Source organism: Carassius auratus, chromosome 50, assembly GCF_003368295.1.
Source record: "Carassius auratus strain Wakin chromosome 50, ASM336829v1, whole genome shotgun sequence".
NCBI classification, from domain to species: domain Eukaryota; kingdom Metazoa; phylum Chordata; class Actinopteri; order Cypriniformes; family Cyprinidae; genus Carassius; species Carassius auratus.
This window is the reverse complement of record NC_039292.1, coordinates 7,551,827-7,579,429: the sequence shown is the minus strand read 5'-3', so window position 1 is coordinate 7,579,429 and position 27,603 is coordinate 7,551,827. Positions and strand designations below refer to the sequence as shown.

General features: G+C 35.3%; 1 long non-coding RNA gene across 1 annotated transcript; it reads right to left on the bottom strand.

Annotated features, from left to right (window-relative positions):
- Positions 1-14,573: 14,573 nt before the first annotated feature.
- LOC113066443 (uncharacterized) lies at positions 14,574-15,770 on the bottom strand. The gene is made up of 3 exons (XR_003279166.1): positions 15,489-15,770; positions 14,742-14,902; positions 14,574-14,614 (listed from the first exon to the last, which is right to left on the bottom strand). It is a non-coding gene; the product is annotated as an uncharacterized LOC113066443 (long non-coding RNA).
- Between the last annotated feature and the right edge of the window lie 11,833 nt (positions 15,771-27,603).

The following is a 27,603-nucleotide window of genomic DNA, read 5'->3' as shown; positions in this document are numbered from 1 at the left end:
ATATTATTTTCTTCGTTACATCAGCAGAAATGTCATATCTGAAATGTAATTTATGAATATATATATATACATATATATATATGTGTGTGTGTGTGTGTGTGTGTGTGTGTGTGTGTGTGTGTGTGTGTGTGTGCGTGTGTGTGTGTGTGTGTGTGTGCGCGCGCGCGCGTGTGTGTGTGTGTGTGTGTGTGTGTGTGAATATATATATATATATATATATATATATATATATATATATATATATATATATATATATATATATATATAGGGTTAATTCAGGATAATTTGGAAATTTTTCCCAGTCATAAATTTACATTTTCAAGTAAGACATGGTGACTAAATGACCTTCAGAGAAAAAGACTAAATTCAGTAAATACGATCAATTTGGTTTATGTTATCCATAAGGAACATGAAAATAAATTAAAAAAGGAAAAATCTTTCATTTCTTTATTCACCATCATGCTCCTATTTTCTTATCTGTTTTTGTCTATATAATAAAATTCAGTGGGGCCCAAAACAACATTGACTTTCGTTTCCAATGGACCAAAAACCCTGAGACATTTTTTAAATGTCTTCTTTTGTGTTCTACGAAAGAACAATAGTCATACGTCATGAATGACATTAGGTTGAGTTGACGATGAAAGGATTTTCATTTTGTGTGAACTATTCCTTTAATGCTCCCTTCAATAACCACTTGTGAAAATTTTCCCCTGTTCTTAGCTTCATCACAGATCAGTGCTGTATGTTTGAAAGATCCCTTTCCTGGCAGGTTTGGTTTTGATGCATTTAAAAAGTCTTAAATGAAATGCACATGAATACGAGCCAAAGCAAAGCCTGCCACCTGCCAAGGACGCATGTTCAGAATCCTGGACCAATAGATTTTTGGCATTACGATGCAACAACTGATGTGCTCAGAACTTTTGTCTGTCGAAAACAAGCTGGCGAGTGACCAAATGGATTGCACGTCTTTCCAAAAGTCCCGCAAGATTGATTTTTGCACTGTTCTTTTTCTTTTTTCTTTTAATCACTTAGTATTGATGTCATTTATTTAGTCAGTCGTTTGTTTGTTTAGTGGAGAATTGTGGATTTTGTTATAGAGTGTGCTAACAGATTTATCTTTAGGATTATGAAAAAATAAGCATTTTAGTTTTTTTTTTGTCCACTCACAGTATGAGTCGTGCTTAGTGTGGCTAATCCAAACTCCCTAATTTCCCAGCATTTTCACATCGAAATCCACTTATCTGTCATGCATTAGCCCCCACAGCAGCAACAGTTTCTTAGCAACAGTCATGCCTAGTCTGGTAAGGTTAATCAGAAGTGCCAAGGTGTGAATATACTGTAGATATAGTCTACAACAGCATTCCTAAGAGTTGAGATACATGCTTTTATTTGTATGTATTATGTGGAGGAAAGCCGAGTGGCTTAATTTGGTTGCAGTAAAGCTCAGAGACTTCACAATCTGAGGATTTAACCAAACATGCCACGATGATGTAGCAAGTTGGAGAACACAGTAATAATGTAAAAAAAAAAAAATCAAATATTGATCAAAGTTATATATATAATTTTTGTAAGATAACCTGGGTGTGTGTGTGTGTGTGTGTTTGTGTGCTCTTGTATTTGTGACTCAATGACATTGGTATGACACAGGTATTACAAGGAGAGGGTGACTTATGAGGACATAACCTATGTCCGCATTTTTCAAAATGCTTACAAATCATACAGAATTATTATTATTATATATTTTTTTTTTTTTTGAGAAAGTAAAAATGCACAAAGTTTCCTGTGAGGGTTAGGGTTAGGTGTAGGGTTGGTCTAGGGCCATAGAATATACAGTTTGTACAGTATAAAAACCATTACGCCTATGGGATGTCCCCACTTTAATATATATATATATATTAAAATTACATGTATGCATTTAGCAGACGCTTTTATCCAAAGCGACTTACAGTGCATTCAGGCTATCAATTTTTACCTCGAATCAGAACCGAATAAATACACACACACACACACACACACACACACACACACACACACACACACACACACACACACACACACACACACACATTAAACAAGGGTTTAGTTATTAATATTAAAATAATAATAACTACTGACTACTGATACAATTTATATATATATATATATATATATATATATATATATATATATATATATATATATATATATATATATATATAATATAATATAATATAAAATAATTTATTGTTTATAGTATACAGAATTAATCAGATTTTTACCAAAAGAGACTGCAGAGATTAAAATTAATATGCAAAACTAATCTTCGGTAACATTCATTCTTTATGTAATGACTTCCTCTCATAGTTTGACTTTAAAACACTTAAACGGATGTGCATGAGATTACAATCACCTGAAGGCAACACATCAGAATTTCTGCACTCCGAGTCCTCCAATCAGACGTCGCAGTGGGCTTGCGGTGCCAACTGCTGCAGAAGTGTCTGGGCGGAGGAAGTAATTAAACCCCGTCTCAGTGTGATCACTGTCTCTCTGTTCGGCACCCAGCAGCTTCAATCTCTACATCTGTTCTGCTCTCGCTCCCTCCAGCCTCTCAAAGTGGGCGGGATATTTTGTAATCCTAGTTACGAGGGTCCGCTTGGAATTCCAGCGAGCCTGAGAGCATCTGAGTCCTGTGTCCACTGCTGACTGGTGAGTAGCTGTCACGGACGCTCACAGGAGGCCCTTGTAGGTTCCAGGGAAGGCCTGGGGTGAGAGAGGTTATCCAAACAGCAGATGGTATTACTGGCCACTGTGGGACCGTGCAGTGGTTGGACACCTGCAGCATTCAAAATCACTTTCTCTCTGGTTCCATTTTCATTTAATTCACTTCCTTTCTGTGGAGGACAATCAGGACAGGCTGAAAATGGACATGAATCAAAAATTGTCAAACCCTCATCCCTAAACCTAACCCCAAAATAAACATGTATTTTAACGTCTTCATAATTTGTTTAATAAGCTTATTTTCCTCTCTAATCGCTGCTTCCCACAATTAAAAAGAAAATTCACCCAAATCCAAAGTCATTATTCACTCTCCCTCCACTTGTTCCAAACCTGTTTTTTTTTTTTTTTTTTTTTTTATGATAGCCATTGACATCCATAGTATTTATTTTTTCTCTATAATATGGAAGTCAATGTCTAGTGTCTATTTTTCATTTAAAACCTGAACAACACAAGTTTAATTTGCTAACCAAAAGAGGACAATAGACTTAAAAAAATCAAGATCTATAACTTTATCTAGTATCAAAAAAAAAACTGAAGCTCAAATAAACTTCCAACCTGAATATTTGCTTCAAATATTTTAATTTATTTACTGAAACATAAATGTTCTCTGCCGAGTGCACAGAATGCAATCCTCCTGTGGTAAACGTATGCTTATTTCAATGCACTGCCACAAAACTAGAAAGATCTAATTAATAATATGCATCTTTCTTCTTATTTTTCTTTCATTCACTTATGAAATAGGTTCGAGCATTCCGACAAGCCATCACATCAATTATCTGTAGATATAGAAATAATGATTTCTAGTTGCTTGTGCATTTGAGTGTGTACAGAACACTGTTTTTCCTCTCCAGAGGAATCTTTTTTTTTTTTTTTTTATGGCATCTCCACCGAACTAGTAGCGGAAAACAGGTGAACTATCAGAAACATTTAACTCTATAAGCAGCAGAACCAAATTAGTTTCTGTCATTCTCATATACAGAGGCACTCAATTGAATGTTAAAAGATTAGAATGCAATTAAATTTCTCACAAATTAATTAGAAGTTGATCCGAGTAGGTTTTTTTTTTTTTTGTTTTTTTTTTTTTGTTTTTTTAATGACAGGTGGGACTTTGATGTACAGAAACATTAATGCGTTATCTCATTATCATCGGAGTGGAGATCATCAGAGTTTTAAAGACTGATCGTTAATTGAGGTGTGACACCTTGCATGAATATGCAAATTATTTTTTAATTTAAAGGATGTTGAGTTTGACGTCAAGGTTGAACAACAGCATCCATGCCATCAATTACCACTAAAAATAATTTCATCTCATGCCTTGGTTTGTAAAACAAGCAAAAATTGTGTTCAAAGTAATGTAATTACAACGGAAGTACAGGATAAGGCATTTCATTGGATTAAAAGAATAGTTCGCCAAAAAAAATAACATTTGCTGAAAATGTACTGACCTTCAGGCCAAGATGTAGATGAGTTTGTTTCTTTATCTCTACAGATTTGGAGAAATGTAGCATTACATCACTCGCCAATGGATACCCTGCAGTGAATGGGTGCCGTCAGAATGAGAGTCCAAACAGCTGATAAAAACATTATAATAATCCCCAAGTAATCCACACAACTCCAGTCTATCAGTTAACATCTTGTGAAACAAAAACCTACATGTTTGTAGAAACAAACTCATCAAGACAATTTTAACTTCAAACTTTTGCTTCCGGTTAAAATAAGACTCCTTTATCTTTATTGCTTTTGCCAGACATTATTTGACCTATTTGAAGCACCTGTTTACTGTACATTGGAATTAAATCAGTAACTCAATTAATCTTCCTGGAATAATAGTTTAACTCTTAAAATATGATTCATACAACTTAACTGATCAAATAATAGTTATATTTTATTACAAACCCTTGGTCCATTGAAGTGCATTACTGTTAACATGCATGGCTCAAATGCTGTCGATAGAGATGAACTGGTACTGAACCCGGAACATTCCTTTAATGTAATAATAACACTGCTGTAGTCTTTAAACATTTTGAACTCTGCAGCCTGAGCACATAAATACAAAACTGCTAAACAATCAATCAACCGCATTTAGCTGCAGTATTAACTTTATCATGGCCATCCTTTCTGAGAGGACAGTTGTCTGCTTAGTACATTTGTAAATTAAAAGTAGCTGTAGTTTTTCATGATAATTTCCACCTTCTTTCTATATATATATATATATATATATATAATTTATGTAATTTATATATAATTACCTTAAACAATAATTAGAGAAGATTAAGATAAAGTCTTATCTTGTATAACCCTGAAGATGACTGAGATGAGATCCTTGATCGAGGCACCGAGTCCCCAAATGCTCCATGGACACTGCAGAATTGGCTGCCCACTGCTCCAGCTGTGTGTTCAAGGTGTGTCTGTGTGTGTGTGTGTGTGTGTGTGTGTTCGTTCCACTACTCACTGCTGTATGTGTGCACTTGGATGGGTGAAATGAAAAGCACATATTCCTATTATGGGTTACCATACTTGGCCACATTTTTTTTTCTTTCTTAGTGTTTATTCCTTATTTTTCAGTTCATAAAAATATTTCTAGAATTATGCCAAATGAATAAGATATTTTTTGAAAAGTAAACCAAAGTGAGTAAGAAAAAAAGGGAGTAAGAAAAAAAAACATCTTGGTTATACAGTATATGGTAGCCCTCATTCCCTGATGGAGGGAACGGAGATGTTGGGCCAGAATTCTGACACTAGGAGTGGCTCTTGGGAGCCCAGAAACTTCTGAAAACATTGGGAAAAAAGTCCAATGAAATTGGCAAGCAAAATTTGCATAGCTGGTCACACTCCAGACATCCGGGTAAGCTACTTGAAAAGCTTAGCATTTACTCACTCATTCTGTTCTGAGGAGTCAATAAGCACCTCAAGAGGCAGTTCAAAGTCTCCATTCCCTCCATAAGGGGCGATGGTTACCATTCGTAACCTAGATGTTCCCTTTCATTCCAACACTTTGACATTGTGTTGAAGTTCTGAAATTAGTGTTCCCTATACTTAACGCCACAGCTGGTGAACTGCGTTAAGTGTCCATGGGGGACACACATGTTAACAAGCCTAGCATCTCATGACCAAATGCACCTCTCCTCATAAGGGAAGAACTACCAAACACAGAGCTAAGTGACAGACCAACCATCTGTCTAGGGAAAACACAAAATCCTACGGGACAAGTCAGTGGAGTAATACTCATATGGGGCCACAAAGAGGAGCCACTACATATGCACACTACGTAACTCATTACAAGAGTTCATTTATAGGGTCACCTCCTCGTAATGTTCTAACAGACAGTTTTTTTTTTATTCAGGTGAACTCAGCTACTTGAAGAGTGCTTAAGTGATGGAAAATGATTCCAGGACTCAATGAGTATATAAGACTGGTTCCATTCATAGACTGTAGAATCTGGTTAATGTATTAGGTGTACGGTAGCTCAACCTGCAGCTCTAACAATGTCTATTAGAAAGGCAGCAATTACTTAAACTGATGAAGCAGATATGCCCCTGGTCAAGTGAGCCCTCACTTCTTGTGGGAAGGGTAAGCTCTGGCCTGATAGGCCATCAGGATCACATCCACAATCCGTTGGGAGATACTTTGTTTGGAGACAGCATTCCCCTTCTGCTGTCCTCTAAAGCACTCAAAGAGCAGTCTGAAATTCTGTGTGCGTTCCGAATAGAGGTGCAGAGTTCGCACTGGCCACAACAGACACAGGTCAGGGTCCCCTTCTTGTTGAGGAATAACTGATCTCTGAAAAGAGTGGTGGTAACCGTGGGCACATAGCTTGGCCAGAGTCTCAGGTCAATGTGAGAGTCTGCCGGCCCAAATTCTAGGCACGATTCACTAATTAAGAGCCCTGAAGATCCCCCACCCTCTTGATAAAAGTGAGCATAGTCAGGAAGGCAGTCTTAGTCGAGATGGCACTAATTTCAACTGACTGAAAGGGCTCAAACAGATCTCTCTGTTAGGCCTGAAGGAAATTTGCTCTCCAAGCTCACAGTTGAAGCACCCAGGGGTACTCTCACAACACTTAGCTGTGTATGAGAAGGAAGAGACCACTGACTGTAGTAAACAATGAGGATTCAACAACATGGAGATCAAGATGTGAAAGAGTGCTGCTTCTCATAGAAAGACACCGCATTCAGCTCCGAAAAACAGAAGGAGTGAGCAAATGCTACGCTGGCCTATTTATACATGGATATCCCGGGGTGTAGCCAGCAATGAAAATTTTGCTCGCCAATTTCAATGCCATTTTCTTGATGTCAGAGGTGTCTGGGCTGCCAAGAGTGTCCCCTAGTATCAGAACTTCACACAACACAGCGTCGAAGTGACCAACTGAAAGGGAACTACTCTTTTCCATAATATATCTGCTTAGAACATGCCTCATGGTGTTTGCTTAATGCACCTCATGTACAAACTTTCACAAATATCCCAAACTTTGAAATCCTGGCATATTAATGTTGTTTAAAACCACCATATTTTTCTCATTCATTCAAAAGTACCCATAATCCTTCTGAAATGCATAAAGGCTCTGTTGGGAATTTTAGAAGCAGCATTCATTGCCATAGCCCTGAACAGATTGCTGGCAACACAGATAAAATCCACAATGGGATGTCCAATCCAACATTATACACGCCCATATGCCAGCCTCCTCTCTCCAGTGGGACAGCAGTGATAGACAGCGCAGCTTTCACCGGCACTCCACCTCAGTCTTTCTCTGACTGCTATACTGAAAAAGTATGAAGTGAAAATGGCTACCTCATCTATTAAACACAAGCATGACAGGAGGGGAAAGAGAGATGGAGGTGAGGAATAGAGAGAAAGGAAGACAGTTGGGAAAAGAGAGGCTGGGGAAAGTTAGAGACAGAAATGTAGTAGAGGCCCACTAAAAGATGTATTGAGAGGTGGAGAGGAAAATATCAGTAGGAATGGAGGTAGGATGGCTGGTCTGTGACAGCGCTGATGGATGATGTGTTGAATATGGCCTTTTCAAACTAAAGCTACGGGGCTACTCTCTCCGAAGAGACTGATCTAAATCATCCAGCACTTCCTGTTCCTCTCACCTGCACACACTCTCATGGGCACATGTATTGCTTTGTGATTGTGCGTGTGTTTTTAGCCCATACAGATTGTAAAGACAGGTTCACTAACTGCTAGTGTTATTTTAACAGCCAATCACTTAAGCAATGATGCTAAATAATACAATTATGCACAAATACACCTAAAAACTAAAGCTAGTGTGGGGAACATTTCTATGCCCAAATGTGTATTTTTTTGTGCTGCATCCAGGAGTTTGCTTTTGAGTTTGTTGTAATTTCCATTCTCAGTGATTCTCATAAAAGAGAGGCGAAAATTATTTATTACACACGCGCGCGCACACACACACGTTTGTTTTTGTGAAAAATGGGGATATTCCATAGGCGTAATGGTTTTTGTACTGTACAAACTGTATATTCTATGCACCTACACCAACCCTACACCTAACCCTAACCCTCACAGGAAAATCTTTGTGCATTTTTACTTTCTCAAAAAAACTCATTCTGTATGATTTATAAGTGTTTTGAAAAATGGGGACATGGGTTATGTCCTCATAAGTCACCCTCTCCTTGTAATACCTGTGTCATACCCATGTCATTATACATAATTGTGTCCCGATATGTCACAAAAACATGCCCACACACACACACACACACACATACATAAATTCTTTCTGATTAGCTGACAAATGTCCCTTAAAAATTGCTTTGAAAAAGTGAGCTTAGAAAGCATAAGGAAATGTTAACTTGAAGAGGATATATTGGCTGCTTTTTGCAGAGACCTGCTCTTTCCTGTGAATAGCTTACAGGACATTACAGCACTATTGAGCCCAACTGTGAGAATTCCTTGCTGAAGCAGCTTTTCAGATGCATTAGAAGTAGTGTCAGTGCCTCTTTCGGTTTCCAAAGGCGACAAACCTCCCTGTGTGAAATCATTCTACAGTACTGCACTTAAGTGATGGGATTCAAATAATTCAAGTTAATGCTGAATTAGATTTCACAAATGGATATATCTAAAAATGTGACCTGAACTTTAGACCCAGCTCTTTTGACCCGAGACACTAAATAATCACTTAATAATTACCCAAAACACTTTAACAGCCACCCAGAACACATAAAGCAACTGCACAGCAACATACTAAAATCCAGTCAGAACTTTATAGAAACAACATAGTAGCATAATTAATAGCTGTGTCCCAAATGACACACTATGCACTATGTGCTATGTATGCAGTCAACCATGTAGTGTATGAATTACATGAGCTTATTTTGCCGTTCATAATCGGATTAATTTTGCCCCTTGCCCATTCGCTACATAATTAAAGCTGGGACAGCTGAGTGCATGATTTGTCCAATATTTTTAAGTTATTTAAGTGCATCTTTCAGGTCTTCTTGGAATTTTCAGTGTGAATGCACTACTTACACTATTTATAATACAAAACATCATAGAATAGTGCATACATAGCCTACGTGATTTGGGAAACACCTAATGATTTAGAACACCCTAGTAACCACATAGCAACTCCTTGAACTTGAAGCTGGAATAATTTCACCTGTATCAGTAAGAAAACAATTTAGAAATTATTCAAAAGACTCTAGCTACCCTACAGCAACACACTAAATACCATTCAGAACACCTCAGCTACTGCATAGCAACACATTAAAATAAACAATTTAAATTAAAATTAAAAGCTTTTCAGAAACCAGCAGCCGCCTAACAAACATTCAGAACATTCTAGCAACTACACAGTACCAATTGGTGCTGCCGGTGTGTGTACACTTATAGAAATGTGTTTGAATTTTAAAGACGTGGCGACAAACTTTATTAAGCGGTTTCTAGGGTGTTCTTAGGCTATTTACATTTTTGCACACTAAAAAAATAAATAAAACATAAACAAAAACACTTAGAGCACTCTAGCAACCACATCACAGTGTCCTGAACCAGCGGGCTGATTCTTTTAGCATTGTCATTAAGCAACCACCTAACAATTATCCAGAACACCCAAGCAAATGCATACAGTAGCAACACTCGAAATGCATCTCAGAACACCGGAGTGACCACAGATACTTACAACAGCAAAACGTTATGGCAGTGACTTACACAGACAAGCCCCCTTTTTCGTCAGAAATGATAAAAAAGCTAGTTTTTTGTACGTCACGTGTATTTTGTCTTAATCTTTTGGAAAAATTGATAAACCCATACTAGCAATTTAATGTTTGTGTTGTGTGTGTAAGTGGGTACTTTGTTCATCTAGCGAGCTAATCAACATTCTAGTGTGACCGTGGTTTAACAGGGTATGAACATCTATGTAATTGGCATGCCTCGCTGATGTGTAATTTTGCTTGTCAAGGAGATTGACGTTTATTAAATTTAGCTAACTCTCCAACCATTCTTCATTTCTTGTGGGACCCAAGAGTGGCAGCCCGGAGACGAGCAAAATAAACATAGCTCTAAAATAACACTTATTGATCAGATAAACAAACCAAGTCAAATTTTAATTAAAAATGAGTATTTATAAACTAACACAAAACCAACCGAGATATAAAACAACTCATATTTGCATAACTGGTTTTCTCCTTCTAATAGGAGTGTGTTTATCAGTGACTAACAGGAAGTAATGAGGCACAGTTTGTTGGAATTGCTTTAACTGATTTATTTTGAAATATTCACTCTGGCGCAAAATACTATGTATCATTAGATTTCGTCTCCCTCTGCTGATCAGGGAAATATTGTAGTCAATGGTCCATAAACGCTCTGCAAAAAGCTTTACATTTGAACTACTTTTGAATCAAAACGAACCCATCTTAATTGTCATCTTAATGCCTTTTATTTATGGTTCATTTAATTTATAATTGTGACAACTTGATGAGAAAAAAAAGTGTAAAATGAATAAGTGCAGTAGCTAAAAAGTAGATCATACTTATTTTTATTTTTTCATTTGCCCATCCCGAAAACAGTGGGAGCTGGAGGAAAAACGGAATAAATTATAAATTATGCATCTTTAAGTCAGTTTCTTCAGAACTCTACAAAGGGAGTTGAGGAGAAATGTGAAGGGGATAATCTCTGACTTGCTTACAGTGAGACGAAAGGCATAGAAAGAAAGAAACACAACATAAACCCTTGACTTTGTTTTTTAATTAAAGTATTCCAATAATAAAGTTCAAAAAATGGGTCAAGAATTTGTTACTTTGCTTGTGTGAGGGTGTCTATATCAGAGCATTCATGGATTTGTTTGGTGAGATCATGACATCTGGTGATGCAATATTTGAAGATGTTATATTTAAATAAAACATTCACCTCAGAATTCAAATTCGGTCATATTTACTTATATAGAAACAGCAGTAAAATATGATAAAAATCGCAGAAAATTTTTGATGACTGCCACAAAATAAGGTTTAAAACGCCTTTTTCCCCACAGGTTAGACCTTTACCACGCATGCCCAAGTGTTCCTCAACTGTGAGCATACGTCAGTGGAACCAGACAATAGGCTTAAATGTTTCTAGGCTTGATTGTTAAAAGCAGATGATTGGCTTTCCAGTGGGAGGGGCGGGACATGTGCACACAACCGCCATCTTTGCCGTTATGGGTTTTCCTTATATAGTTGTATTGAGGATTGAGGAAGTGGCATGTCTCTTATAAATTGTCTCTGATTCTAGTGAGGGGCAAATAAAGTAGTTATTTTTGTTATCCTGGAGAAAGTTCATTGTAAGAATGTTGCAATTACGAGAAATAGCTACATATATATATATACACAAGAGCTGCGGATTCATGGCTCTCTCAGAGTTCCCGTTCGGCTGCATTTTGTCAAAGTTGCTGATGAACTTTAATGGATCCGTAGCAGCACCCCCGAGGCTTTCTGCGCTCATTTTATTGTTGTCTGCGCTACCTGTTAAATTAAATATGCAATGGCTGGCAACTTCATCAGAGAAAACTAAGAGACATCCTCGATTTTTGTATATATATATATATATATATATATATATATATATATATATATATATATATATATATTATTATTTTTATTTTTTATTTTATTTTTTTTTAGTCACAATCAAGATATCAATATAAAGTTGCAATTACAAAAAAACAAAAACAAAAAAAATAGTCATAAGCCAGAACTTGGTGATTAACATCTTAAATTTTGGACTTGAAACGTAGGTATGAGTTTATTTATTTATCAATTCATTCATTCATTTAATATTTAATTTGGAGCTTGGCAGTCCAGGTGACTGTAAACTGTGACTATAGGTGATTATACATTTGAGAAGATTTCTCTTTTTTGTGCTCTACAGGAAAAAATAACAAGATACTGAATTGAAATGACATAAGGGTGAGTAAATAATGTCAGGATTTTCATTTTTGCTGAACTATCCCCTTAAGATTCTCTTGTGTAACTGAATAACAGTCAGTCTGATAATGAATAACTCCACTGCTACACACTAAACATGAAGTAACCCAAGGCCTTCATCTCATCGTGCCAGACTCTGGGCTGCATTCAAGAACTGCAAATCAATGTGAAGCCTGAACAGGCACAGGTGATTCACCTCGGCCAGAGCTGAATTATGCATGAGTCACCTGAGGAATCCATTCACTATTTTGTCTCATTGCAGCATGAATAAGCATTACGCTGATAAAACAGGCACATAACATTTCATTCATTATGCAAACACCAGGGGAATTCATGGCTCTCTCAGAGTTCCCGTTCGGCTGCATTTTGTCAAAGTTGCTGATGAACTTTAATGGATCCGTAGCAGCACCCCCGAGGCTTTCTGCGCTCATTTTATTGTTGTCTGCGCTACCTGTTAAATTAAATATGCAATGGCTGGCAACTTCATCAGAGAAAACTAAGAGACATCCTCGATTTTTATATATATATATATATATATATAATTTTCTGTTTGTTTGTTTGTTTGTTTATATGTTTATACATATGCCATTTGATATAAATATAAAAGTAAATACTCTTAAGTGTGTGTGTGTGTGTCCTCTTTATGTTCAGTTATTTCACTTTAATGTAATAGAATAGGATTAAAATAAAATTACTCAAATGCTAACTTTAGAAGAAAAATTCAAATGGCACTTAGAGGCCTTTGTATATTACCAATGTATAGTGAATCTGAATATATAGTTATAAGTCTGAATATATAGAAGTAATTCAGAATATATATTTATATCTCTTTCATAAATCTATATAGATACAAATCTTATTAATATGTAAATATAAATTGTGAATATATAGAATTAAATTTGCAAATGCAGTTGACTGAATATATAAATCTAAATCATGAATATGTAGTTCTAATTCTGAATATGTAAATGTAAATTGCAATATATACATTTGAATATAGAAACAAGACTGAATATATATTTATCAATGTGATATATATTTATCAATGTGATATATATATATATATATATATATATATATATATATATATATATACAAAGAAGTAAAGCTGAATGTATAGTTAAAGCATGAATAAATTTGAAGAAAAATCAAAAAGTTTGAATATATAAATATAAACTGTCAACGGATAGTTATTATTCTGATTATATGATTGTAAATCAGAATTTATATTTATAAATATTGAGTACATTGAGTGAAAATATGAATATATATTCTATAAAAGGAATATATATGCTACAAAAATGAAAAATAAATAAATAAACAAAATACTACACATTCAGTTTAAACCTACAGCTATAAAAAGAGAATGACGGATTAAATTAAGTGGAAAAATGCTATTATGGCTCACTGATGCATCTGTAGTAAAGATAAATGAATTTTAATGTCATACTAAAGTGTTGCACACCACTGCACACAAATCATTTGAGCTTTTACCTATAAGCAAATTATAACTCTTACCTAAGACAATATGACTGTAATTCAAGATGATGCCTTTATGTGCTCTGTATTTTGGACATTTTTATTGCCATAGAAACAAAACCAGTGAAAATGTGCATCAATGAAATGAACAAAATCCCTGCTTGAAAATGGGTACACTGTCTTTGTTTCACAGTTTACATTTTATTTATGTTGAACAGCACAACCAAAATTGCTAAAAGATAAAAATAAAAAAAATCACCTATAGTATATAAAGTAAAAATTATTGTCACTGTACATTCACTTGCCTATATGTTTTTAAAATTGTTGAGAAATGCTCGGATTTAGGGTAGGTTAAGAGTTCAGTGTTTGTTTTTTGGTTTGTTTATAGCTCACCAAGTCATTTGATCAAGAATACAGTAAAATATAATTGGAATTTAAAATAACTATTTCCTGTATTGATATATATTAAGCTGTAATTTTTTCTTGTGATGCAAAAATGTATTTTCAGCTCCCTTACTCCAGTCTTTAGTGTCACATGATCCTTCAGAAATCATTCTGATATGCTGATTTGCTGTTGGTTTACAAATTTATATTGTTTGTATGTTTTCTATGAAATGTATAGCATTTCTATTGTATGTTTATATTGTAGTTAAAATACTAATGAAATTTGGCTGCAAAATACAATTGTCAATGTTGATGCATTTTGCTGGAAAAAAAAATAGTGCTAAAAACTGGCATAAAACTCTATTCATTTAGTTACGCTTTACTTGGCAACTCTAATTTTGAGAATGGAGGTAAAGTCACATCTCTCAGTGGGTCTGGGTGGAATTCTACAGAAAATAGCTTTTTGCTCCAAATCCAAACACCATTCTTCGCTCCTCTTTGTTCCGTGCACCGAATCCGAGACTTTGTGGTGGAGAACACATCTGCTGCTTTTGGACTTAAACTATGCTTTTGTGAAACTGTAGGGGAAAAAAAACAAAAACAAAGAAAAGTGAGAGAGATGGTTAGAGAGACCGAGTGAGAGAAACCGTTTAAACAAATAAATAAAACACACAGCTGAAAATATAGGGCAATGAATATTCATACCCTTATGTGCTCTGACAAGCAAACTGAAATGGCTTTTCCGTGTCTGCAGACGTGCACCCTGTTCCTTTTGTCTGCTAACAGTATTTGCTCGATTGCATTTTCCATTTGTGAATGGTTTGTTTGCTAAGAGCCTGGCACCCATGTAAAGACACTGCTTAATCCTCCATCATGAACAAGAGAAGAAAGCGAAACAATGAGCACGGTAATGTGGTACTGGTACAGTATATCAGCAGTTCCTTCTCAGCAGACCTTCTACTTGGGATGTGTGTCTGCTGTAATCTTCTGGATTTGTTTCAAAAGTAGGAAGTGGAATGGGCTGCACTTGAAGTTGTAAATCGTTAAAAGGCAACACGCTTGTGTAGCAGACACCAGAATAAAGCTCTTCATTTGAAGAACAGAAAAATGACACCAGTTGTTATTTTTTCAAGGATATCTCTGATTCCCAGTGCCAGACGTCAAGAAATAATTTATCAAGGAGCAGCAGAATGCTGTATAGTCTCATGTCGGTTTCCATTTCATGTGTGCATGGCTGGTTTTTAAAAGCTATATGTCGCAATACAAAAATAGTACGTAAGCATTAAAATAAGTACAGCTTTAAATACAAGCAACCACTTGGGATGTGGCCAGCTCATTTCAAGCTCATGGATCAAAAACGAACCAGCTCTTATATTCAGAATTCTGTCCAATCAAGTCTAAACAGTATGTCTGTTTATATTTTTTGCTCTTTTTAAAACACCCAAGTCTCACCTGTTCTATTTTAGGTGTGTTACATCTATGAATTTCTGTGCCCTTGACTTTCACACCTCGGTTGTGTTATACCTCAAAGATGTATCCTCATCCTCTCGGGCATCCATTCTCAGGCTTTCAACAGAAATCCAGAATTCCTCAGAAGGTGAAAAGATCAAAGAAAAAAAGACGAAAGAAGGTTAGAAAACGTGCGAGAGCAAGAAAGTGAATTTCACGTACAACCGTAAATAAAGGTATTTTTTGTTCTCTCTGTTTGCGTGATTGTACAGCTGCCTTCCTTTTCTCTGAGACATGAAGGCATGCTGAAATAGTTAGAGCAAGAGCACAGGTGGAATAAAAAATCCTCAAATCCATTTTGCCCACTCACGCAGCAAGACGGGACTCGAGCGCCCATATCCTTATGAAAGTAAATGATTTCTTCCATCTTCCCTTCAAGGTTATCAGAACTGAACACAGGCCCCAGTTCTCTGCGGGGCTTCTGTTTTCAGGGCATTGTGCGGAGGAAATGAAAGAGATACTATCAGCCTCACCACTGGATCACAGAGCGAACGCTCATAATGTTTCTGTCAGCCGTCCGATGTGGCTCCAGTTCTCTTATGAATCATTTAGACTTATGTCCCTGAACATGTAAACAAAGCCTGAGCTGAAACGGCAGCTTTCTGGTCATGCGCTGTTAAGCTTGAGTCTCTGGGGAGTCTAGTTGTTTGCAAATTTGCTATGCTGATAACTTTCAATGATAAGCAAGGAAAGAACTGAATGGGTTGCTTCCTTTGAATACATTTGTGGTTTAAAGCACATCATGTTTGAGAATGCAATGCAAAGCTAAAAGTTAGCTTGTTTTTGTGTGTTTTTTTTTTTTTTTTTTTGCAAAATTTTCATTGCTTTCAATAAAGCCGGATTTTGTTGTTGTTGTTGTTTGCAATTGTTTAAGAAACCATTCATATATAACAAAATTACTAAAATAAAAAAAAAAATGTATAAAAAATGTAAAAAGATTTTTTTTTTTTAAATAAAGATTAAAAAAATAGCAAACTTAATCTAAAACGTTTTAAAAAATTATAATGTATACATTACCGATCAAGTAATATTTATTAGATTGTTTGTTTGTTTAACAAGTATTTCAATTAGCAAGGATCATCCAATGCTATCTCACGGCCAATTCATACATATTTTACGAGGTGGCTTATTCGTACGGATTTGTACAACCTCACTCGTACGATTTTATACGATTTGTCTAAACCCCAGTGATGGTTAGGTTTAGGGGCAGCGTTAGGTGTAGGTCATTCGTACAAATTCATACGAATTGTGCAACTCATAAAATACGTACGATTTGGCAACAATCGTATGAATTTGTACGAGTGTGGTCGTACGAATTTGTACAAATAAGCCACCTTGTGAAAAATGTACGAATTGCCGTGAGATCGGGTTGGATCATCTGAATTGATCAAAAGTCACAAGAATGACTTTAAAGATTTATTATGTTAGAAAAGTAAATTTAAACAAATAATGATCTTTATTTACAACAAATAATTCTCTATTCATCAAATAATCCTGAATAACATATATCACTGTTTCCACAAAAATCAAATGAATTATTTATTCAACCATATATATATATATATATATATATATTTTTTTTTATGTTACTTGTGCACCAATTAAGCATACTAAAATGATTTTTGTAATAAATTAGATATTAAAATAAGTAGAAAACTTATATTGTAATAATATTTCACAATATTGCAGTTTTTACTGTAGTTTTTAACAAACTTCAGCCTTGGTGAGCATAAGAGACTTTAAATATGTTATACTAAAATATATCACACTAATATACACTACTGTTCAAAATATATAAGGAAACCGATTGAGGACAATCACATAATTCTGATCGCATCACTTTCAACAACAAGCATCTAAATCCTGTAAGCAGGTGAAGAAACAGATGGCCAGATGGTATTGGCCGGGAACAGTTGGACCTAATTAACCTTTCTTTCAATGGAGGCAATGATGTCAGAGAAGTGATGTCACCAGAGAATGAGAGCTCAAAAGCAGAGCAGGCCAGGTTGAGGGTAACTGTAAAAAGTGTGTGTGTGTGTGTGTGTGTGTGTGTGTGTGTATGTGAGAGAGAGAGAGAGAGAGAGAGAGATAAAGAAAGAGGCCTCAGATGACCAGCCAAACTCACAGACCTTTCGGCTTGACCGATGAAATGGCAAAGCTGAGGTCAATGTAGCTGTCAAAACGAAGACTGCATTCAGCTCGAGGTTCAACGTACTGTAGTCCATCAGCGGTTCATCTTAGGCTCCTCTGTGAAAAGAAGCAAAGAAAAGCACATGGTTCAAACAGAAGAAAGATTTTCCTTTTGAAAAACATGGAAAGACCACCCATAATGCTCTTTCTATACAGCGGACCACTTACTATGAGGTAAAGGGAAACTTTAAACCAAACCATTCTTTTTCTATTGTAATGGATGGCTGACAACTGCTGTTTCCACATTAGAGCAGCTGCAGGAAACACCTTCCGATGCGTAAAACTCATTAACAGACCATTATGAGGATCCACCTGCAAAAACAGGTGCTGATCTATAATCCTCTAAAAGAGTACATTATTAGCTCAGCTGGTGAAAAACCATGACAAAGCGTAAAGTCGCACTGGTTGGTCCATCAATGAGATGCGACGAGCTGCTTTAACGTAAAACCGCCAGTAGCATGTGTGTAAATGTGCATAAATCAAGCAGACCCCCTTTTAAGCTTTTCATTTACATTAGCTAAAGCATCCGGTTTCCCATAGTTCTTAGTTTATTGTTAATATTTGGCATTTCTTTGCGTATGTCACAGCTTTTGTTATTTGACCCTGATTTGTTATTTAGGCTATCATTGATGGAAACCGTTTTGATGGCTTAAAGGTTGTTCTGTTCATTACAGGAGAGTGATGTAAATATTCAACTTAATAAATAAAATGTATTTTTTTTTTTCAAAAACTGACTGTGCATCATCATGGATCCTTGACTTGTCACGGTTCATGAACTTTAGTGATAATGGAACAGACTTAAATGTGGTAAATATTATAAGCAAGAAATAATAGTCTGATCTAATAGCATTTATCCTAAATTTATATTAAAAAGGTATACATTTTAAATGCAAACGGAAGAATAATTATTTTTGGATTATAATTAAGAAGCTGTGCATCTCTTCCCCTCTAGGATAGCAACATCCCTCAAAGTATTTAGAAAAAAAAACATGTGTTTGAGTTTCAAAGGACAAAAAAGGGTTAATTATTCCGTTTAAAATGCATTCTGCAGCCCAACAAGACAATATATCTTAAAGCCATAGTTCACCAAAAAAAAAAAAAATCATTTATATCTTTTGATGAACACAAAATAAAATATTATGAAGAATGTTTGTAACACTTCCGGTTCCCACTGAACTGAACTGTATTTTATTTATTTTAATTTTTCCATCTATTGAGTGGAAGTCAATGGGAAACTAAAACCATTTAGTTATCAGAATTTCAGTTTGACAAATTTCCTTTTTGAGTGAACTATCACTTTTACATCTTATTTTGAACAATTACTCCGTAGCTGATGAATATTTCTGAGGGTGTGATTTTTAATGTATTAATAATAATAATTATGCCATTCCAGCATTTGTCATTTCACACTTCATATCTTAAATCATGTATTATGTTTAATAGCATTATGTGAAGGAAATAACTTATTTTTTCTTTATGAGATATTCATAGTAATATTTTAATTTCATAGCTAGAATTTTAAGTATGCTAACCATAATTAAATAAGTACTTAAAAAAGTAAGATTTGCCTTGATTTTTGGTAAGCAAGTACACTAAATGTTGAGGAATATTAACAAACTTTATTAGGATAAAAACTGTTTGTTGCTGTGTAAATAACAGATAAATATCTATAACAATTTTAACATATTAAATATTTAAATGACTTATTTCACTAATATTATCTTAATGTTAAAATAATAATAATAATAATTATTATTATTATAATTATTATTATAATTATTATTATTATTATTATTATTATTATTATTTTAAATGTATGATGTATCTGTGTCTGGGAGAAGAGTAAATCTATAGGACCTATACTAATAATAAACTGAAATGTGCAAAGCATCAGAAATGCATCAAAAATAAATAATGAAAGAATAATGATCAACAGTTTCCATTATTTTTAATGTGACCTTCGCATGTCAAACAGTAGAAGTAGGAATTTGTTAGTTTTAATAAAAATTCACCCCAGGGACGTAAAAGTGCCTGAATAAAAGAAGAAAGAAAAAAAAAAACATAACTCCTTCAGGCTCTGTTTTGGTTACAGAAAAATTGATTTTGCTGGAAAGGCAAAGAAGCGGCCAGTTTCAATGCATTTGAAATGTACCGACGATTAAAATTTAACTTGAGTATAATTACAATAAGATTCAGAGAAGCATCAACTCGGTTTAAATTGATCTCATTCAAGTCGTCTGCTAAGTTTACTCAAGCACGAGAGGGGACTTAAGGACAGAGTGCAGCACAACATGTGACGTGACTGAGCAGAGATCGATGCTAACCTTTGCTCTGCGCTTTGTTCGAGCCGCAACAGCGACCTTTGAATAATATGTTACCCTTCCGATCAATAGCTACACTTATAAAGATATCAGATGAACGCTGTTGGGATTAATCTGGAATCTTTTCTAGCTAGTATTCCTCCCCTTTATCTCTCAAACCCTGGGATGGCGCCTGTTGATATCCAGGCGCTGGTACAATCAATGGGACTCTTGTGCAGGTAGATCAAACAGCACCTAATCAGTGACTAATGATGTCTGCATGGCAACTAGACCCTTGGGCCCTTGACTTGCTGATGTTACTGTGATATCAAGAATATTGAATTAAACTTGACCTGCTCCACGCCGCTCCTAACTTGCATTTCGGGCATCTGTGTGATGTTTGTTGCTCGGAGAGGCACCAAAGTGTGATTCACTATTTCATCTTTGTTTTTCCGACTCCTATTTGCTCTGTCCTTTTAAATTAAGCGAATAATCACAAGCACTTCAACCACTCTTTATAGCATAGTAGGTGGCAATCTGCTAGGACGCACACACTATAAAAATGTCTTTGTGTTTGCAAAGCACTTAAGCTTGAAACACCAGCGATTATAAAGCTATTTGTTTTACTGTCTGTGTGCCATTTGAGTTCTATAATGATTCTATTCTCATAACAGACTCTGTGATTTGGTTTCAAGCCGGAATCCCATAGTGCAGTTTTGAGTTCACAGAGCAAAGAAGATCAAATTCATACTGCTGCAAAACTGCATTAAAATTCTGCAACCGTGCTGCTCTACTAAGTGCTTTCTTGGCAGATGAAATCTTTGATGAATTACAAAAGACCCTGGACGGTGTGTTATGTTTCAGAGTGTGTGAGCCTGGCTCTGTGGCGTGTATATTAGTGAGGTCGGAGACTTTGGTGCGGTCAACAAAGTTTCTCAAACAAAGTCAAGGCCAGTTTTTATGCTTTTATGCATTTGATAGCACACGCTTTGTGCTACACCTTGTCTACACCAGACGCAACAGGTGTCTACACTGAAGCTGATTTTAAACTAGCAAAACACTTTTATAATGCATAATGTACACACACACACACACACACACACAGACATACACATATATATATATATATATATATATGCAGGTATAGAGATACAGACCAGAACATTTTATTAATAATATGAATATATGGGATTTTTAGTTATATATGTGGTTTTTAACTATTATAACTTTATAATATATAATATAACATAATAATATTATAAGAAAATAATAATGTTAATAAAGTCTGCTTAACAAAAATACTAATACAGTCTATTTCAAAACTTCTTTTTAATTCAGTGTGTTATTGGAAGTTTTTTTTTTTATTATTGGTGAAATTAGCTTGTAATTTGAAGAGCTAGTTATGCATTGTATGATATGAATTTATATATTCAAATATATCATTTTATACGATTTATAGTTATACATTCTGTAGAAATATTTACAATAATATTATAACATTGATATGACAGCATCATTTAAGTTAGATCAGACCAGAAACAAATAAAAAGTATATATTTGAAGTTATATGGAGTTGTAAATCAAATATTATTAAAGTTAAAATAAAAATAAAAATGAATTAATTCTTTGTTTAAAACTTTCATGTTTAACTCAGTGTTACTTGGTTTATTTGTAATTATTTCTGAAAATACTAGCAATTTCTAGAGCTAGTTATGCAGTGTATACTATGACTTTATATATTTAAATATATAATTAAGGTAATCACTTGCTTTAGTTTAAATTGTAATCTCTCTCTCTTTCTCTCTCTTTCTCTCTCTCTCTCTCTCTTTCTCTCTCTCTCTCTCTCTCTCTCTCTCTCTCTATATATATATATATATATATATATATATATATATATATATATATATATAATCAGTTTTTATGTGTATTGATTTTCATGTAAATTACATAAAAACATAAAATTACAGTGGCAGTAATCTGCATTTGTTTTGCATCGCTCTTGCCTGAATGTTCCTTCGGTGGAAATATTATGCAGTTTCTGGCTCAGGTTTTAGAAAGCCTCATTACTGTGGTGGAAGTAAATAGACCAGTTTAAGATCAGACACGGGACCCTGTTGGAGGAAAAGGGGATATTAGTGTTAAACATAAGCGTTATTTATTGTATACTTCTGTTCTGTGTTTGTTTTTTTTTATATTTTTTTCTATCTAAGGACTTTTACATCTCCAACTTTGTGTGTATTCCACAGAAAGTTTACCTTTTTGCTTCTTGGTGCAAGAAATCCTAAAATCAATAGCTATCTCTTCAAATGTAGGCGCTACCAAGTATAACAGATTGATTCGGCTATATCATCTCCTGGGGTTTGGAGGCTGCCTCGCGGCTTTGTTGTGCCTGAATGTTCGGTGCATTAACTTATGCCAACTTCTCTGAGTAAATAATGGCAATAATAGTGGCAAACACTTATTTGATGAGCCGGCTGATCAACAAATTACAGAGTGGCTTAGACATCTTAAAAGCGATCAGGCAGCGGACAGCCTCAGGCTTCAGGTGGAGTTGTGCTGCACCTCTCTGTCAATGTGATGGATGACCTTGTTCCCTAGACGGAATAACAACAACAATGAAAGGAAAAACGGTAAGTAAGCAGGCTTGACAGTGATTTGTATGTACAGCGCAGGTGATGCAAGGGTCCGTGTTGGGACAAGACTGGGACTGCGTGTGCATTCTCATGGGTAAATTGGAGAGGACACGGACTCTCAAACCGTGGGACGGCAAGTCAGGGGGTGCGCAGGCATGATCAGATTTGCAGTGCCTACAAACCGATGGTTGGCCGTCACGTGGCTTTCTGAAAATTAAATCTGCACTGAAATGAGACTTTTATGTGTTGAAGATTAAGTTTGACTCACGGTCAGGATCTATTATTGGTTAGTACGTTAGGACGGCCCATTCTTCACATCTTGTCTTTCCAGATGCAGAGAATTGCACAGTGAAGCTGTTACTGTCATGACTTTTGAGATTCTTTTTGTTTTGCATTTCATTTTAGGTTTTCATACTCTCTGTCACTTTATGACAACTTCAGTTTTGAATCGCCATGCATTTTCTGGTTTCCTATGTCTCCTGTCTTACTTTCAGGTGTAAAGTAGATCGCCTGAAGAACTAGTTGGGTAATTGTCTGTAAAGAAGGTTTCGAAAATTAAGCTTTTTTGTTCATCTGAACCCAAAGAGGGCTGCAGGAATTATGAATTTGTGTAGACCAAAACCAGGAAACAAGTTAGTATTTAGCTCTTACTCCTTGCTAATTCTGAAGTGTCTTGTTTTTTTTTTTTTTTTTAATGGGTTTTTAGTTAAATGCCTGACATAAGGCATGTGGTTAACACAAGTTCAAGATATTTTCATGTTTTGTTCTACAACAATAGCACACATAAGTAACAACCCCTTGTGATAAAAAAAAGAGAAACCTTTCAATTAAAAAATGTTACAATTATTGCTATCAAATGACTAAATGGGACTACAAAAGTTATCTGTGTTATACAAAAAAAAAAGAAACTCATGCAGGTTTGGAACAACAGTAAATAATGCCAGAACTTTCCTTTCTGGGTGAACTATCCCTGTAAATAAAGCTGATCCTCAAACCCTTCATTATAATTTCAAATCATAGGGGTATGCGGTGGATAAATTAATAAAAACAATAAACTCTCTTAAAAATATTACCTTCATAATTTCAGAACAAACACCCGTCTAGTCGTTTCACGAAGTCTGTATCTCAATTTGCATGCATTAAGGGAATTATGGGCCATTGGAAGATGAAGAGGGTGGCTGCAGCGCTAGGCGAACATGTAAAGTTCATATTTCATTCACTTACGCAGTAACTTGTGGGTCAGTGTGACAGCATTAATGAGCTGTCATTAGAGAAGAAGAGAGAGCGATTGTGAGAGATGGAGAGAAGGCTAGTGGTGTAATAGATAAAGGAAAAGACCATTACTAATGGCTAACTGAGTCTAAAGAGACCATCATCCGTGAGGACTAAAGTCATGGCTCCTAATTTTTGAGGCTCAAAAAGTTGCTTTTAATGCTGCACGTGTCAGTCGTCTTTACTGCACATAATCGACCTTGAAAGACACAACTGTCCACCTTGCTAATTAAGTAGATGACATAGAGACGTCGTGATTTTATTCCTAGTGACAGCAACCGTTTTTTTAACTCTGCATGAAGAAAAAAGGACATTAAATGACAGCTGTAACATGCTGGGCTTGCCATGCAAATACTGCACATTATTAGATTCAGTCGCTGCCACACAGATGACGGATTTGTGTTAATAAATGAGCAGACCTAGTTATATGACTGCAGACACACCAAGGGAATCTAACACATCATAAGCTATAGCTTAGCATGACTCAATGTCCCATTTTTCCCAGAACAAACCTCCTTTTAGATCCATTTAAACATGATTTATTGGAAATTTGTCCAAGTCATTAGAACATTTAGAACATTAGTTCTTTAAATATGACTGGTGCCCACTTATAATATTTATAAGCAAGTCTGTGTTGCTTTAGCACCCGGGTTCAATAGCGTGCAACACAAGTAATGTTGCGAAAATGGCCAGAAACTGCACTGAATAGAACTTCTATACATTTTTATTTATTTTTTTCTACAGTGCATTGGTTTTTCAGCCAATATTACACATTTGTTATTCAATTGAGTTTATCTGTAGGCCTAATATTTGATATTTTATATGGTCAAAACTGTATATTTAATTGTGCATGCTTATTAAGCATATAAAAAGTACATTAAATAAATTATAGTTATCTTTAACAAATGTTCATATTTCAAAGTGTCCATTCAAAAATAAGAATGTTTTTAACTTTTTATGTTTATTTTTTCATTTATTTGGACAAAATACAATATATAATTGTAATAGAAATTCATATTAATTAATCAGTATAAATGTTAATTAACATCAATAAATAATGTCTGACATTTACTGGTTAAAGGCCATAAAATTTGGATAGAAAGAAAAATATTGGTTTATCAGTATCAACCAGAATCGGTGGATCTGTACAAAAAAAAATAAAAAAAATAAAAATCCTTTACTTTTTAATGCAAAATTCTGCTAAATTGCTAATGTTCAGTAAATTCTTCCTTTTCTTTTATAAAAACTCAGACTGTACAAGAACCATGCCACTACAATACACATTAACTTGTATCAGAAATAGCATCTAAGCCATCAAACGAAAAATATCCAGAACACACACACTCACACACACGAAAGTCTCTTTCAGTGTCTAATATACATTCTGCAGTCTTGTCATTCTCAGATGACCTTTCATGGCAGAAATTCAGAGCAGAGGTGATGGCTGCAGTCCACCCCATGCTGACCACACAAACTGAGTCACAAAAACAGGAAGCCCTTTCACCTCCCTGTCGAATCTGAGATGCCTCCCACCCCTCCGTAGGTGCAGAACTCCACGGAGTTGATCAATCAAAGGTGTGACACATTAATCTGTCTTGACATACCAGCTCTCCCAATGGACTTCTTCTGAAGGGCTGGGATGTGATCCAAAACTCTGCCGGAGTGATGAAGCTGGATTGGCAGCAGAGGGTCGAGGTTAGTCTTCGCATTTCAGCAGTAGCACAGATTTGGGGAAATAGCTTTAGAAAGAAATGGGCTAAATTTGGATCCTAATCACAAATCCTTTCAGTTTCTCAAGGTTTGAGTTTGATTTATGGAATGAATCGTGTAACGCGACCGTCAAACAAGCATGAATCTTGATACTAAGTTTTGAGAGGTCTGGTCTGACAGTGATACAAAATCTGGTCTTAAAGTCAACATCAATTCCAGATTTCCCCTATTTACCATCTTAAAACACATCCCTGTGTGTGATATGTCAATGTTATTGTATATAATTTATAACATTCCAGCAAAAAAACTTAAATTTATAATAATTTAATGCCAGTTAAACTCATTTTAAAGTTGGATTAACATTTACAGCTAATTACAAAGAATCGTTACCAACTACAGTAGATCCAAAATGCTCTCAAAAATAAACTTGACCTTGTGCCTCCATGTCCAGCTCACCATGCCAGTGGCATATGTATCTCCAACCGTGTAAACTTGCTCAATATTAACTTATTTTCACACCTGCATTCAGTACTGGAGAGCAAATTGGTTGATTAAATGATTCACTGACTCACTCGTAAATAGTCAATTGGTTTTTTCATTAATGGATCAGTGTTGTTGAACAAATTGGTTGAATAAATGATTTAAAAGACTCATAAGACCCATAAAGCCAACAATTTGTTTGGTTCTTGACTTAATCTTCAATTGATCGAATCGGTTAAATTCATGATTTACTGTAGTCACTCACATGTATAAAGAGCGTGTCTTGTTTCATTCATGTATGAATCAGTGAATTCATAACAACTAGTTAAGTAAATGATTCTTTGACACACATTAAAAATCAGATTGGTGGGCAAACTCAGGTTGTGGATGCAGTTTCTTATAGGTTTAAACCATTGATACTGACAGGGAGGTGTGTTTCAATTTCATAAAAGCCTGAAATAATATGCTACATCTACTGAGAGCAAATTAGCTTTGTTCTATAAATCTAATATCATTTATGAAGGAACTTGTCATTGTCCTTGAGTTTCTCCACTGAACTCTTTGGCACACCTCAGATGAATATATTTGCACTAAATTTAGCTCTGAACATAATATCAGAAGATGATCATTTTTATCAACGTTGTCATTGAAATGTCCGAAAAAATTCGAAGGAATCTCACTTTCTCGTACAGCTCAATTAATAAGGCTGACCAGAGTCAAGATTGAGTGCTTTTTAATATGATCCACTGATTTTTATGAGCTGTTCATATTCGCAAGTCCTGCCCAATTTTCACCACTCCTCTTTTATTGGATGGTTTCTTGATGGCCTAAATGATTACATGGCACATTTTTGCCGCTTGCTGAAGGAAACTGACAGGTCTGTAATTACTTGTTTAATGAAGCAGACCTCTTAAGACCTGTCGAGAATATTATAAGAGACATTTCAACATTCTGGCCATCACAAAGAATCATCAAAATAAACACAGAATGAAGGACGTATCACTTATTTATCCTTCAATAGAAAGAGCAAATGACACGCCATTAAGTAGACCATTTAGTCTAGCCTGCTATCTGCACATTATTGCCATATTTTGCTCCATTATGCATTACAAAGAGCAGTCCCTCCTTAATGTGACAGCCAGACTGTGGCAGGAAACATGTCCAGCTTAGCAAATAAAAGTGCACAATTGTGTTTTCAGACACTTTGTAACATCAGAGCTTAATAGAGTTGCGACACAATGTCTCAGACAAAATTACTTCCAAAAAAATAATAATGTGTGCATTTTTTTTGTTTGTCTAATTTCATTAAGTAAGTCCTAGAGACGGTCACTTCAGGTATGTGAGTCATTCAGATATGGCTTGAAAGTACAGATGTTTTTATACAGACCGACAGATGGAAGGACGTGATTCTGGACCACAAAAAAAACTAATAATAATAATAATAACTTTTTGTTTCACTCAATATAAGTCCGA